The sequence below is a fragment of the Elephantulus edwardii genome, unplaced genomic scaffold (genome assembly GCF_000299155.1).
Source record: "Elephantulus edwardii isolate Elephantulus edwardi_28Jun2011 unplaced genomic scaffold, EleEdw1.0 scaffold00122, whole genome shotgun sequence".
Taxonomy (NCBI): Eukaryota; Metazoa; Chordata; class Mammalia; order Macroscelidea; family Macroscelididae; genus Elephantulus; species Elephantulus edwardii.
In genome coordinates, this window is record NW_006399872.1 from 785477 (window position 1) to 799963 (window position 14487).

Here is a 14487-nt window from a genome sequence, read left to right on the forward strand (position 1 = left end):
ATTATTCTGTAGTTTCCACACTCAGTTGGGTCACCTTTCTTTGGAATGGGAACAAATATAGATCTCTTCCAGTCAGTTGGCCAAGTGGTTGTTCTCCAGGTTTCTTGGCACAACTTGGTGAGCACATCCAGGGCAACATCTGTTAGCTGAAATATTTCAATTGGTATACCATCTATTCCTGTGTCCTTATTTTTTGCTATTTCCTTCAAAGCAGCTTGAACTTCTTCCTTCATCACCATATGCTCTTGCTCATACATTATTTCATTAAATTCTTCTGTATCTGCCAATCTTTTTGATACAGGTGTTTAAAATACTGGCCCTGAAAGTGCTCATTTATCATGTCAAAAAATTTGGAAAATAAATATCTGGCCAATCAACCAGAAGAGATCCCTATTTGTTTCCCTTTTTTAAAAAAATGGTGATCAATTTTATAAAACATAATGTCAATGAAGAGTAGTGTGAACACACAATGCACACAAACTTTCCAACAAACCAATTTAAAAAAAAAAAAGGGAAACTGATCCAATAAAATGTGAGTATTATTGAACAATACCACTGATTGGAAGACAGCTGGCTGACAGGCTGATGGTTGTCTCAATAATGGTTTCATCTGGATGGCTGTCAGGCAAGGGAAATTTCTGGGGGCCTTTTTAAAAAAAATAATTTTAATGAACATTTACAGAGAATTGGATTTCCATTCATTCATTACTGCACTTCTCTACCCGCCTAGCCCTCTCCTCCCACCCTGCAGTTCCCTCCTCTCTTTCAAAAGTAAAAGAAAGACTCCCTCCCTGGTACACAATCCCGCCGCACCCCTCCCACCTCCCCAAGTACATTCCACTATGCAACCTTAATTGTGGACTCTGAGAGCCTTTTTGTTGTGTGTTACGGTTCCTGACCCCCCTCAAAAGCGGATGGCCCTTGAACATTAGAGGGCTAAGGGCCACTCTTTAAAAGATACAGCAATCATTTGTCTATTTGCTGTACTAAGCACTTGGAGTTGCTGTGATGCTGAACACTATCCCATGTTGTTGTTGTTATTAAGTTCCGGGGAGTCATAAGCAATTCATAGTGACCCTATGAATTGCATGACTTTCATCCTTTTTCCAGGTTCATAGGGTTTCCAGAGACAAGCTTTTTACAGAAGAGGATGCCACTCCTGCTTCATAGTCATGTCAAATACCATAATGGGTATCTATTATGTACAATGTTTGGATGAGCTTCCAGATTGATTCATATTGGGAAGCAGGAGTGGCATCCACCTCCTAAACTAGATGCCTCTGGAAACTCTACAAATTCTCTTATAAATGTACAGAAAAGATATTAATCATAAAAAAAGTTCAGGTCTTTTGCGCAAAGTTTACACTGGGTCATATTCGACTCGACAACACTTAACCACTGCTAAATGAGACTAGTGCTGTTATATCTGGAGGAACATTCTTTGACTTTGCACATCACTCTTTGTCAATGTGCTATATGAGGTAACCTGGGTTTGCTATGATGCTGAACCTTGTGCCATGAGGATATCAAATACCAGAATGATTTCCCATTGTGGACAGTGTTTGGTAGAACTCCTAGTTGTAAAACAGGTTAGGAAGCAAGAGTGGCATCCACTTCCTAAACCACATGCCTCTGGAAACTCTATGAACGTAGAGAAACAAAGATAGCTGTGGAAAGGCATTAAGTCTTTTGTTCATAGAGTCACTATAAGTCAACCTTAAGTCGACAGCAATCAAGAACCACCATAAAGATCACGCATAAGTAAAATCTTGCTGTCAATTATTAAGAAAATGGCTGTAACAGTACATGCACAGGGAATTGTCAAAGATTCAAGTTAGATTCACAAGGAGATATGGAGCAAGGGATATCATTATTTATATCAGATGGTTTGTGACTACATGCAGAGAATATCAGATGTTTCCTTGCATTTTATTAACTGTATATATGCATTTGAGTATGTGTTGTTGTTGTTATGTGCTGTGGAGTTGCTTGCGACTCATAGCGAACGGTTGTAAAACAGCCCTAAACTCTGCTCTGTTCTGTGCCAATCGCGCTGTATCCAGCAGACCCATCCTGATTATCCCAGTCACTGAATCAATCCACCTCATAGAGGGTCTTCCCCTCCTGCTCTGTCCCTCCACCCTACCAAACATGATGTCCCTCTCCAAGAACCAGTCTCTCCTTACAACATGACCAAAGTGTGTTAGACGAAGCTTCAGAATCCTTGCCTCCGGGGAGCTGCCCGGTTTAACCCTTTCCAGGATGAATCTGTTTGTTTTCCTAGCAGTCCATGGGACCCTCAATACTCTTCTCCAGCACCACAGCTCAAAGGCATCAATTCTCTTTCTATCCCATTAGTCATTGTCCAACTCTCTGATGTATAACAAGTGATAGCAAAGACCATGGCCTGTACCAGATGCACCTTATTTTCCAGAGAGACACCATTGCTCTTCAGTACTTCGGAGAGGTCCCTAACAGCAGACTTCCCCATCGCAATAATTCTTTTAATTTCCTGGATACTGGTGCTGAGAGAGTTGACTGTGGAGCCAAGCAAACTTAAAGCTGAGAACAATCTCAATCTCTTCACCATCCATCCTGATGCTGCCAATTGGTCCAGTGGTGATGATCTTTGTCTTCTTGACACTGAGCTTCAATCCATATTGGAAGCTGCAGTCCTTGACCCTCTGCAGCAAGCACTTCAGGTCCTCTTCAGTTTCAGCAAGCAGGGTTGTATCATCTGCATAATACAGATTGCTCATAGATCTTCCACCAATCTTGACCCCACATTTCTCCTCATAGAGCCCAGCCTCCCGGATAATCTGTTCTACATACAGATTGAAAAGGCATGGAGACATGACACATCCTATGTATATGAAAAGAAATTCTGTATAGTATGAGAAGAAAGGAAATTTTAAAACATATAATTGGGCTCATGAGAAATCCATTCATGCAGTAAAAACTGAACAAGAGGATATTAAATTATATAAATTCATGAAAGCTGTATATCAGGTTGTAACTTTTCACAATACCTTTGATGGTGTAGGTTGTAGCAATTTGCACTGCCTACCCAAAGGTGAAACGTCTTTAGCGGTTTGAATCCACCAGTGGCTTTGCAGGACAAAGATAGGTAATCTCCTTTTATGTGGTTTACAACCTCTCAAATGTCCACCTGAACTATACATAATAAGCAGGTAATAAGAGAGAGCCTGAGTTTCTTAGAGTTCCAGAACATTTCTGATTAGATGCTGTAAGTGAATGTAAAGGCTGCAATAACTCAGGAAAAGAAATGCAGCACGATGTAATATTTGCCCTCTCTGGGATCCAATTTGCTTCCATGTGAATTGAAATCACTCCAAAGCACTAGTTCTCAACAGGGGTGGTATTACTCCCTAAAACACATTTTGAAAATCTGTGAAGGCACATTTCTCATTTTTTTATAGTTATGCTTGAGTTTTTGTACATAGAAATAGTGTTTACAATACATTTTTCTTTTGTTCCTCCTTTGTATTGCAGGGCATTTTCTTTTCATGAAGAAAATTACTGGGTGGATGAAGTATAAAAGAATATGAAACATTCAATGGGGACTTGAAAAAATGGGGTAATAATAGGCATGGATCAATATTTATTAATTATATAAAATGCAATGTAGATGAATGATTATACAAAGCACAATGCACATGAATGAAACAATCACAATGTATATAAATTATGATATACAAACTAATAAAAATATGAGAAGCAAAAAAACCCAAAAGCCTACCTGAGAGCTATGATTCAGTTCCAACTTGATGATGACGATTTTTACCTTTTTTTTTTTCAGTTTCCTTTTTAGAATTAATTTTATGCAATAATTTCAAATTTATACATATTTCTATGATGTTGTTGTTGTGTACTTTAGAGTTGGAACCAATCCGTAGCTACCCAGCAGGAGGTTCTTAGAGGCAGTAAGTGCACCAGAGGATATTAGTATTTAAAAATAGTATTTAAATTTAAAAGCATAGTGAGTGCACAATATGATCAATGAGATAAATGATGGTACAAATTCATAAGGCAGTCATTACTGACACAACATTCTTATCCAGACATGATGATGAGTAAAAGACACACATCATAAAACTCCATGTATGGTTGGTTCCCGTTCTAGTAACCCTGATAGCTGTGCCAAAAAAGTAGGAATGTAGACAACTACACACACACACACACACAGAGGGTGGCAGGGAAAGAGTAGTAAGCAGTTGGAGTTAGACTTATCAATCATCAACAATCTGTTTGCAGATGACACAACTCTATTTGCTGATACTGAGGAGGACCTGAAGCGCTTGCCACAGAAGGTCAAGGAACTGCACCCTTCAATATGAATTGAAGCTCCACATCAAGAAAACAAAGATTCTCACCACTGATCTGATTGGCAGCGTCATAATAGATGGTAAAGAGAATGAGACTATTAATAGCTTCATTTTTCTTGGCTCCACAATAAACACTCTTGGGACCAGCAGCCAGGAAATTAAGAGACTACTTGCATTGGGAAAGTGGCAGTCAGAGACCTCTCCAAAGTACTGAAGAGTAATGATGTCAGTCTGAAGACTAAGGTTCACCAGATCCAGGCCATAAACATTGCAATTACTTGCTATGCATTGGAAAGCTGGACAATAACTAGGGATGACAGAAGAAGAATTGATGCCTTTGATCTATGTGTGGTGCTGGAAAATAGTATTGAATATATCATGGACTGCTAGGAGAATAAACAAGTTCATCCTAGAGAGGGTGAGCCCAGGTTGCTCCTTAGAGGCAAGGATTCTGAAGCTTCATCTTACGTATTTGGACATGTTGCAAGGAAGAACCAGTCCTTGGAAAGGGACATCACGCTTGGGGGGTGGAGGGACAGTGCAAAGAGGAAGCCTCTCAATAAGATGGACTGATTCAGTAACTCTAGTTATGGGGATAGGTGTATCGAAGACAGTAAGATTGGCATATGATAGAACATGTTTTGCGGCTGTTGTAAATAGGTTCGCTATGAGTTGCAGGTGACTCTATGGCACATAACAACAACAGTAAACAAATAGTGCTTTAATAAATGGAGGATGTAACAGAAAAACCCTTTGATTTCCATTGTATTTTATATGTATCATTGTGTATCACTCATTTTCTTCTCTCTCCAGAATGGACCACATGAATTTGATCAACAATGGTAGTGATCAGCAAAAGGTCCATAAAACACTATTTGATTGATTGCTACTGACGCTTGTTTTCTGTTAGATGAACAGAATAAAAACAGGGAAAGTTTTTTTAAGCCAGAAAGTGAGAGTAGCAATAAAAGAGCGCATTGGGAACAATTTTTTCCTACTTCCTATAAAACCAATTTAATTATTGACATTTATTCTGAAGTAATGTAGAATTTCAAGAAAATAACTTCTGTTCTTGTCTTCAGAGTTTGGTTGTAACTGCCGGCCTTGTGTCAGAGTCTAGCTGTTACCTATTTCCCTTAGTTAACTGTGTGCTGTTTGGTTAGTTTTAGCTCCTTTCAGAAGTGAAAGAGAAAGTACCTTGTAGAGTAGCAAGACACATATGTTATCATATCAAATGCAAAGTAAAAGAAATTATTGTTTGGAAACTTGAAGACTTTCTACCAGCTATTCCTAAGGAGAAAGATGGGCAATCTCCTCCCATGTGATTTACAGTCCCTGAAAACTTGCTGGACAGTCACCTGGCAGCTTGTTATGACATGGCAGAAGTGAGTTGGGTTGTTAGGCTGACTTTCCAAAGAAACAAAAGAGCTGATCTAAAGATTATTTTAGTAGCTAGCTCAGGCATGAGCAGATTAAGTAAACTGTGTGTGCAATTATTCAATACAGATTAGTAAATAAAAGTAAGCCTGTATTACCCTATTTATTGGGTAATGTAATACTGAGTTTAGGACTTATCCATTTCCAGGAAAACAAATGAGACAGGTTATCAGAAGCCTCATGACCCCAACTTCATACCACATATCTGTCTGAAACTTTTTCTCCATTACTAAAATGAGGATCAATAACCTCTGACCTTCCAACCAAAAAGATTCAATTTGTATGCTGAGGAAATGATGGAAGAAACTTACACTCTAAGAAGAATGGGGGAAGGGAGCTCTGGTGGCCAAGTGACAAGAAGCTGCACTGCAATCCTGAAGGCATGCATTTTGAATCCACTGAAGCAGGAAGGGCAATCTCCTTCTATGCCAGTCGGATTCAACTCAATGGTACACAACAAGGAAAAAAAAATTTTTTTTTAAAAAGGAAGAATGTGGCATCAGGATTGAGGAAGATTTATCAACAACCTACATTATGCATATGACACAGCCTTGTTTGCAGAAAGTGAAGAATATGTGAAGCATTTATGTAAAAAGAAAAAATCAAAGACTATAGCCTTCAATATGGACTACATCTCAACCAATAGGGAACATCATGATAAAAATAAAAAATATTGAAATGTTAAGGATTTCACTGTACTTGGATCAACATCCATGGTAGCAGCAGCCAAGAAATCAAGGCATATTGCGTTGCACAAATATCCTATCAAGGATCTCTTTGACATTAGGAAGAGATGTTATGATGACTAAGGTGCACCTGATCTATGCCATGGTATTTAACTTTGTTTTGGACAATGAATACAGAAGACCAAAGAAGGATTGATACCTTTGAATTATGGGGGTTGGGAAGAGTTTTGGATATACCTGAGGCTGCCAAGAAAGCAAAAACTCTGTTGGGAAGAAGTAAAATGAGTATGGCTCCAAAAGGGAAGGATGATGAAACTTCACCTCATATCATTTGGCCATATTATCCAGAGGGAGGGGCCTGGCCTTGGAAAAAGATGTCATGTGGAAAAAAGTAAAGGTTCAGAGGAAGAGAGAACAAGCCTCAATGAGAGATAATGATACAATAATTTTCTCAATGGGTTTAAGTACAGTGAGAGTATGAGGATGGCAAAAGATAGGGCAAAGCTCACAGGGTTGTCAATAGTCAACTAGAGAGCACCTAATGGTAATATTTTGTCATAAGGATTTATTTAATAAAAATATGTATAACTATGATTTTGATGGAAAAAAATTAAAATTAGAAACGGGGGAGACCAGAGAAAGTAAGATAAGGGGAGGAGAGGGAATCAAGCAAAACTCCCTGCCAAAGACTCAGTTCTGACTCAATGTGACCTTCCATCAGGTTTTCAAGGCTGTAAATCTTAATGGGAGAAGACTTTTCATCTTTTCCCACCACTGGAACTTCTTAATGTAGCTATTCTTTTTTCCATAGAGCAGGTAGTGAACTCAAACTGTGAAGACCTTTTGTTTAGCAGCCTGACATACTATACTATATACTACACAATCAGAGTTTCTTCTTCAAGAGAAAGATGCAAATAAGTAGAAGAATTAAATAAAATATGAGCTCCAATATTCTGGGTTTGAAAGAACCCAGAAAGGAAAGGAAGGTAAATTTCTCAAGCCTTCAAATCAGATATGAGGCCCTTGGGAGACACAATGTGAATGAAGGAAAGTGTGAAACACAATGTAAACAAATTTGTATGCAAACCAATATGAAATTTAAACACAAAATGGGTTTTTTCTTTAACACAACCCTCTATTTTTCCCAAGACTTTCCCTTATATTCTAATTCATAATTCACTTAACCTTTTGACCCTTCATTTCTCCATTGTAAAAGTTATATAGTTTTTAAAGTATTCTAAGGTCCCTTCCACATATAATGTGCTGATATTCTTTCAAATCTTTATTAATAAGCATTTGTAGAAGCATTGTCTATACTTTTGGATTAAATTCTTGAAATACACAACTAAACTCATAAATGGGCAAGGAAATGCTCCAGAGTTTCAGACAATCCTATAGTCATAAATAAAATGACTTAAGAGACTCTTTAGAACATGACATAAGGAAAATAATATTCTGGCTCATTTAGCATGAGGAAATGACATTCATGAATAAATTTTATGGTTAAGAGTAGCTTTATCAGAGACTATTTTGAGTAAAATAATTCCTCCTTCAGTATGTCTTATAATTCCACATCCAGAAAACTTCTTAGACTTCCATTTTTCTGATTTCAGTCATCACTATCTGACACAAAGATTACTGAAATATTCTCTCACAGCTAGGTGATGCCAACTCATAGCAATCCCGTACACAATTGCATGAAGGCTTGCCCAGTTCATTTGTTTTAAAGTCAAAACTACCTTTTAATATTTTGCTATGACATACAAAACTGGAAAAGAGCCACTCCCACACTAGGACTAATAAAAAGGCAGATGATGTGCATAATCGTACTTCTCCCTGAACCCTTCAAAGAATTGAGGTCACAGGGTAACTGATTAAGTCTGCAATACAGATTTCCTTATGAAGGCACGGGTCACAAACATGAGAGAGATGTGGGACTGATTATATAGGCTAATATGAAAAATTCAACGAAAATTTTTAATGGTTTGCTAAGTCAGCACGGGCTAGCACAAAAGTATAGGATGTCAGCAATCCACAGACACAGAGGAAATTAGCAGCTTTCTACAGGTTTTACACTATGGACAGTATCTTAACAAGATTTATAGGGGACAGAGAAAATTTCATTTCATAAATGTGGGAATTGCACCTATAGGAGTGGAAAATGACAATTCACTTGAACAGTCCACCCAGACACCCAGAAGATGGGTCTACTAAACATAAAGCTGGTTAGGACAATGTAAAAACACCTACATTCATGCCCCTCAATCTCACTAGCAAGAATTAAGTAATAAATAGCTTAAGCATAACCTAAAACTGAAGATGGAACAGCAATACTGAGGAAAACCTTTGGCAAACTACTTTGATCCTAAACATAAGGGATATAAAGGAGAATGAAGCTACAGATGGACTGAGAGAAATACTGGTAATAACAAAACACCAGGTCAACTCAGTGCTTGGCAAGATTGACAGACCTGTTAGAGGTACTACAGGAACTCTCTATTTCATTCTCTACTTCCTGAATTTGGTGTTTTTATGAGAAAAAGGGAGGTTTTGTTTGGAAGTTCTAGAGGGGAGCACAACTTGACTTCTTGACTAAAGGACAGTCCTCCTTCTGTGGGAGAAGGTCATCCTCTTCAACCGAGCATGCAGGTTCTGGAGGGACACGATTGGATCAGTGAGAGAGGAAGTGGACAATCTAGCCAGCCAGATCAGCCAAATCAACCCTGGCGATCAGTGGGTAAGAGATGCCACAGCCAGATCACTCTCATAACCATCCAAAAAGGAGGTTTTGGTCTCCTTGTTTTAGTTTGTGTTTATCACAAACTTTGTCTTTCTAAATAAATCTTTTCAGAGTTCCTGGTTATAAAGCCAGATGGAAAACTTTATTTCCCTAAAATTATCATTCATATCTTACAGACTTTCAAATGCGTAAGTATATAATTGTGCAATTTTATTTAATGATTACTTAAAAATTTGTTCTTGTAGATATCTGTCATGTCATTTCTAATATTATGTATCTCTGATTTCTTACTCTTTTTATTAGATTATCTAGTACCCTGTATACTTTGTTAATATTAATCAAAGGTAAGTGAGTTGTTATTTCCTTGTGGTTTTTTTTTAAAGTCTATTATATTTAAAAAAAGATGGAGAGAATACATAGAGTCATGTTCAAAAAAGAATCAGCAAACACTGAGCTATTTCAGGAAGCATCATATAATCAAGAGTCAGTGATAATGAAGGAAGAAATTCAAGAAACACTGGAGGGATTGGCATAAAATAAAGTCTCAAGAATTGATGAGATACCAATTAAATGTTTCATACGACAGATGCAGCACTGGGTGCGGTCACAAGTCTATGCCAGGAAATTTGGAGGATACCTTCCTGGCCAACTATCTAAAAGAAATCCATATTCCATTCCCAAGAAAAGTGAGCCAATATAAAGTGGATGGAAATTATAGAACAATAGCATTAATATCACATGCAAGTAAAATACCATTGAAGAGAATAAAAAAAATGGCTAGAACAGCACATAGACAGGAAAATGCCAGATATTCAAGCTGGATTTAGAAGAGGCCATTACACCAGTGATATCACTGCTGATGTGAGATGGCTCCTCGTTGAAAGCAAAGACTAACAGAAGAATGACCGTTCATGCTTTTTAACTATGCAAAGGCATTTGACAGTGTGGATCATAACAAATTTTGGCTAATACTGAGAAGAATGGGAATTCCAGAACACTTAACTGAGCTCATGTAAAACCTGTATCTAGACCTTATTTGAGAACAAAGCATGGTTAAAATTTGGGAAAGGTTTGTGTCAAACTTGTGTCCTTTCTCCATATATATATTTAATCTGTAATCTGAGAAAATTATTCATGAAGATGGATTCTACAAATAAAAATGTATCATCAGAATTGGAGGAAGACTTATCAATAAACTTTATTTTGTGAATAAAACAACCTTACTTACTGAAAGTGAGAACATGAAACACTTGCTGCAGAAAATGAAAAACTTTGTAGCCTTCAACATGGATTGCATTTCAATGTCAAGAAAATAAAAGTTTTCACCACTGAAATGATAAGTATCCTCATGATGGACAGATAAAGGATTGAATCTGTCAACAACTTCATCTTACTTAGATCCACAGTCAATATACTTGGTACCAGCAGTTAAGGGATCAGGAGACATCTTAAACTGGACAAATCTGTAATCAGGGACCACTCCAAATTATTGAAGTATAATGTGTCAGTTTGAGATCTAAAGTGCGCCTGATTCAGTCCATGGTCTTTTCAGCCACTTCCTATACATCCGAGAACTGAATACTCAATAAAGATGACAAATGATGCCTTTGAATTGTCATTTTAGAGAAGAGTGCTTAGTATCCCATGAACTGTCAAAAGAATAAACAAACATGTCTTGGAGAAGGCAAAATCAGAGGGCTTCTTGGAAGCAAAGATGACGAGGCTTCATCTCACATACTTGGGCATGCTGTTAGGAGAAGTTATTCCTTGGAGAGGGACATCATGCTTGGAAAATTGGAGAGGCAACAAAGGAGATTTTCAACCAGGTGAGTTGACATGATGACTGTGGTAATGAGATTGAGTGTATCAGAAATTATAAGGATGGCACAGGATAGGACAGGGTCCAGATTGATTGTTCATAGGGTCACTACAGTTCTTACTTTACTCAACAGCACTTAACAACTACACCACTTTTATTTTCTTGTGACTTATTCATCCTTTTTAGTATTTAAATATTCTTGGCAAAATTTAGAATTGTTTTTTTCTAATTGTACTATGTATTTAATTTTCTTTTTTAATAATTATATTTGCAATACTATACCTATTCCTTAATAACAGCTTTAACATATCTCCTAAATGCTTATATGTATGAACTTATTATTAATTTTAAAAAATTAAATACATTTTCATTTCTTATTTAATGAATTAAGCATATTGTCTTCTTTTAAATGAAATTTTTACTTTATACTCGTTTACTTACAAAGTTGAATACACTGTTTTTCACAATAGATCTTTCCCATTTCCTTTACTGATCCCTCCCTCTATCCATCAAATTGTGCCACCCTATGATTACCACCATGTCCATCCTCACCCCTTTTCTCTTACCCTTCCCCCCCTGAATCCTCATACATGTTTTACACCTCTATTTCAACAATAATGGTCTTATACAGTATTTTTCTTCATGGGACTGAGTTAGCTCACTTAGCATAATGCTCTTCAGTCATAAATGTTGATCAAGGATATGTCTTCTTGATCAATTGTGCATTTAATCAGTAGGGAATGCCGTTCCTTATCTTTTATGGTTGTTTCATGCTGAAGTCTATTTTATGAGATTAGTATACTTCTTTGTGGTTTCCATTTGCTTGAAATATTTTTATTTAGCCTTTGATTTGTTTGTAATTTTTTTTTTATTTTATTCTGTCTTAGTTACAAAGTTCATATATACTGTTTGTCACACTGGATATTTCCCATTTCTTTTACCCACCCATCTCACCACCCATCACATGGGATTAAACCACTTCCTGTCCCACCTCACCTTACCTCACCACATCCCTGCCCACCTTCACCCCTCATCTCCCATATGTCCCCATTGGATAGTAATACATGTTATAAAATAATGGTCTTATACAGTATTTGTCCTTCTAGGACTGAGTTAGTTCACTTTACATAATGCTGTCTAGTCCCTCTCAAGTTAGGTGGTAATTTACAAAATCATTGCTCCTTTGTGTGGCGTAGTATTCCATCATGTGAATGTACCATAATCTCTCAATCAATTAAGTTGTTTTTGAAAATCTGGACTGTTACCATGTTCTTGAAATGGTGAATAATGCTGCTACGAACAGTGGTATAAAACTCTACGTTTGCACCTCAGTTCTCATTTTCTTGGGGCATATTCCGAGCAATGGAACAGCTGAGCCATATGGAATTTCTATGTTCAGCTTTTATTGGGAAACACCTAACTGTTTACCAGACTGGTTGTACCATTTGAAAATCCGATCAGCAATATATAAGAGTTCCTATCTCATCACATCCTCTCCAATACATCTTACTCTCTGTCTTGCTAAACTTTTCCATGCTACTGGAGTTAGATATTATCTCATTGTGGTTTTGATTGCATCTCTCTTTTTATCAGTGACTTTGAGCATTTCTTGGTGTGTCTTTTGGCCATCCAAATATTTGTCTCTGTGAAAAGTCTTTAAATAGTACTTTCTCACAACAAAATCTACTATACAGTGATAGTAACAAAAACAGCACAGTACTGGTACAATGACAGACTTATAAAACAATGGAACAGAACTGAGAACCCAGACATGAATCCACCTATCAATGGTCAACTAATATTAAACAAAGAAATAAAACATGTCAAATGGAAAAATGACAACCTCTTCAACAAATTGTGCTGGCAAAACTGGACTGCTACCCAAAGAAAGCTGAAACAGGATCCACATCTCACATCATACACAAATATCAATTCAAGGTGTATCAGAGACAAGGAAGCAAAGACCAAAACCATAAAGTTCATTAGAGACAAAGTGGGATCAAGCTTAGTTGGTTTAGTCTATGATATAAAGAGACTGCCAAATACACCCAGAAATGCACAACCTGGAGAGGATAAATTGATGAATGGGATCTTCTAAAGATTAAATCCTTGCACACATCAAAAACTTTTTCCAACAGACTGAAAAGAAAACTTACTAACTGGGGAAAAAAACGTTTGGTAATACCATTTCAGATAAGCATCTCATATGAAAAGTTTATAGAATTGTACAGGGTCTCTAAAGAAAAGTACCAATAACATAATTACAAAATTGGCAAGAGGTAAGAACAGCACATGTGACATACAGAGAGCAAGCAGGACAGTAGGGATTTGAGTGAGAACTATTATTTAAATAATTAGTTTGGGAGCCCCAGGAGCAGCAAGCCACAGGCCCAGCAGGAGCCACTAGCCAGCATTGGCAGGAGCCACTACTACAGCCCCTGCAGGAGCTACCAGCTAAGTTGCTGTGGAACTCACCTGCCAGCAGCAAGCAGGAAAGCAGGAATATGAATGAGTTTTCTTAAGCACCACTGGACCCAGAGCCCCACCAGAACCAGAGCTTAGCTTGGTGAGGGCTGCTGGGTGAGAGCCAGACAGCTGAAATTTTAGTGAGGACCCTTAACAAGGCCACCCAGACAGCAAGAATCTGAGTGAAGGAACTGTGTGCCGCCGCCCCCGCCCCCATGCCTGTTTCATGCTTGTTCTGCCCTACATCCATAATTCCACGTCCAGTTAACCTTGCCATTAATCCAGAGTATCTTGATCTGACTTAGCTGAAACAAGAGGCTGGTCTCACAGACCCTGAACTGAGTCTTCCCTTGGGTCAGAAGTTCAGAGAGTACAACAGGGCAGGATAGCAGCCCGGCCCTCTTCTTGAGCAGTGACTTCAGACAAGAACCTATCATCACCACAGGCATGAAAAATTCTACCACAGCAAAGTCATGGAAGAAGCACACTACCTCACATGCTACACAAGTGCAAAGCAAGATGCCACCCCCAAAAGGTGACACAGTATCAATGGATTTCCTGAAACCAGAAAGTCTGATGGAACTTACTGACACATAATTTAAAAGAACAATGAATATTTTCAATGGGTTAAAAACAAACTTGAAGAATTACAGGACACTGCAAGTAAAAACCAGAAGGACCTGAAGAAAGCAATCCAAAACAATGCAGATAAAACAAAGAAGGCATTAGAGGCTCTGAAAAAATAAGAAACCACGATCCAGAATATGAGGTCCAAAATTTCAGATGCTATCAACATGATGGAGGGACACATAAACTCTGTCAGTTGGTCCAGTGGTAAGAATCTTTGTCTTCTTGTCATTGAACCTCAATCCATATTGGAGGCTGCAGTCCTTGACCTCTGCAGCAGGCGCTTCAGGTCCTCTTCAGTTTCAGCAAGCAGGGTTGTGTCATCTGCGTAACACAGATTGTTGATAGATCTTCCACCAATCTTAA

The 14487-nt window shown here is 37.8% G+C and overlaps 1 protein-coding gene across 1 annotated transcript in view; it reads right to left on the bottom strand.

Annotated features, from left to right (window-relative positions):
- Positions 1-14487, bottom strand: part of STPG2 (sperm-tail PG-rich repeat containing 2) — a 555694-nt gene that overhangs the window by 311420 nt on the left and 229787 nt on the right. The gene's annotated exons all lie outside the window — the stretch shown is intronic.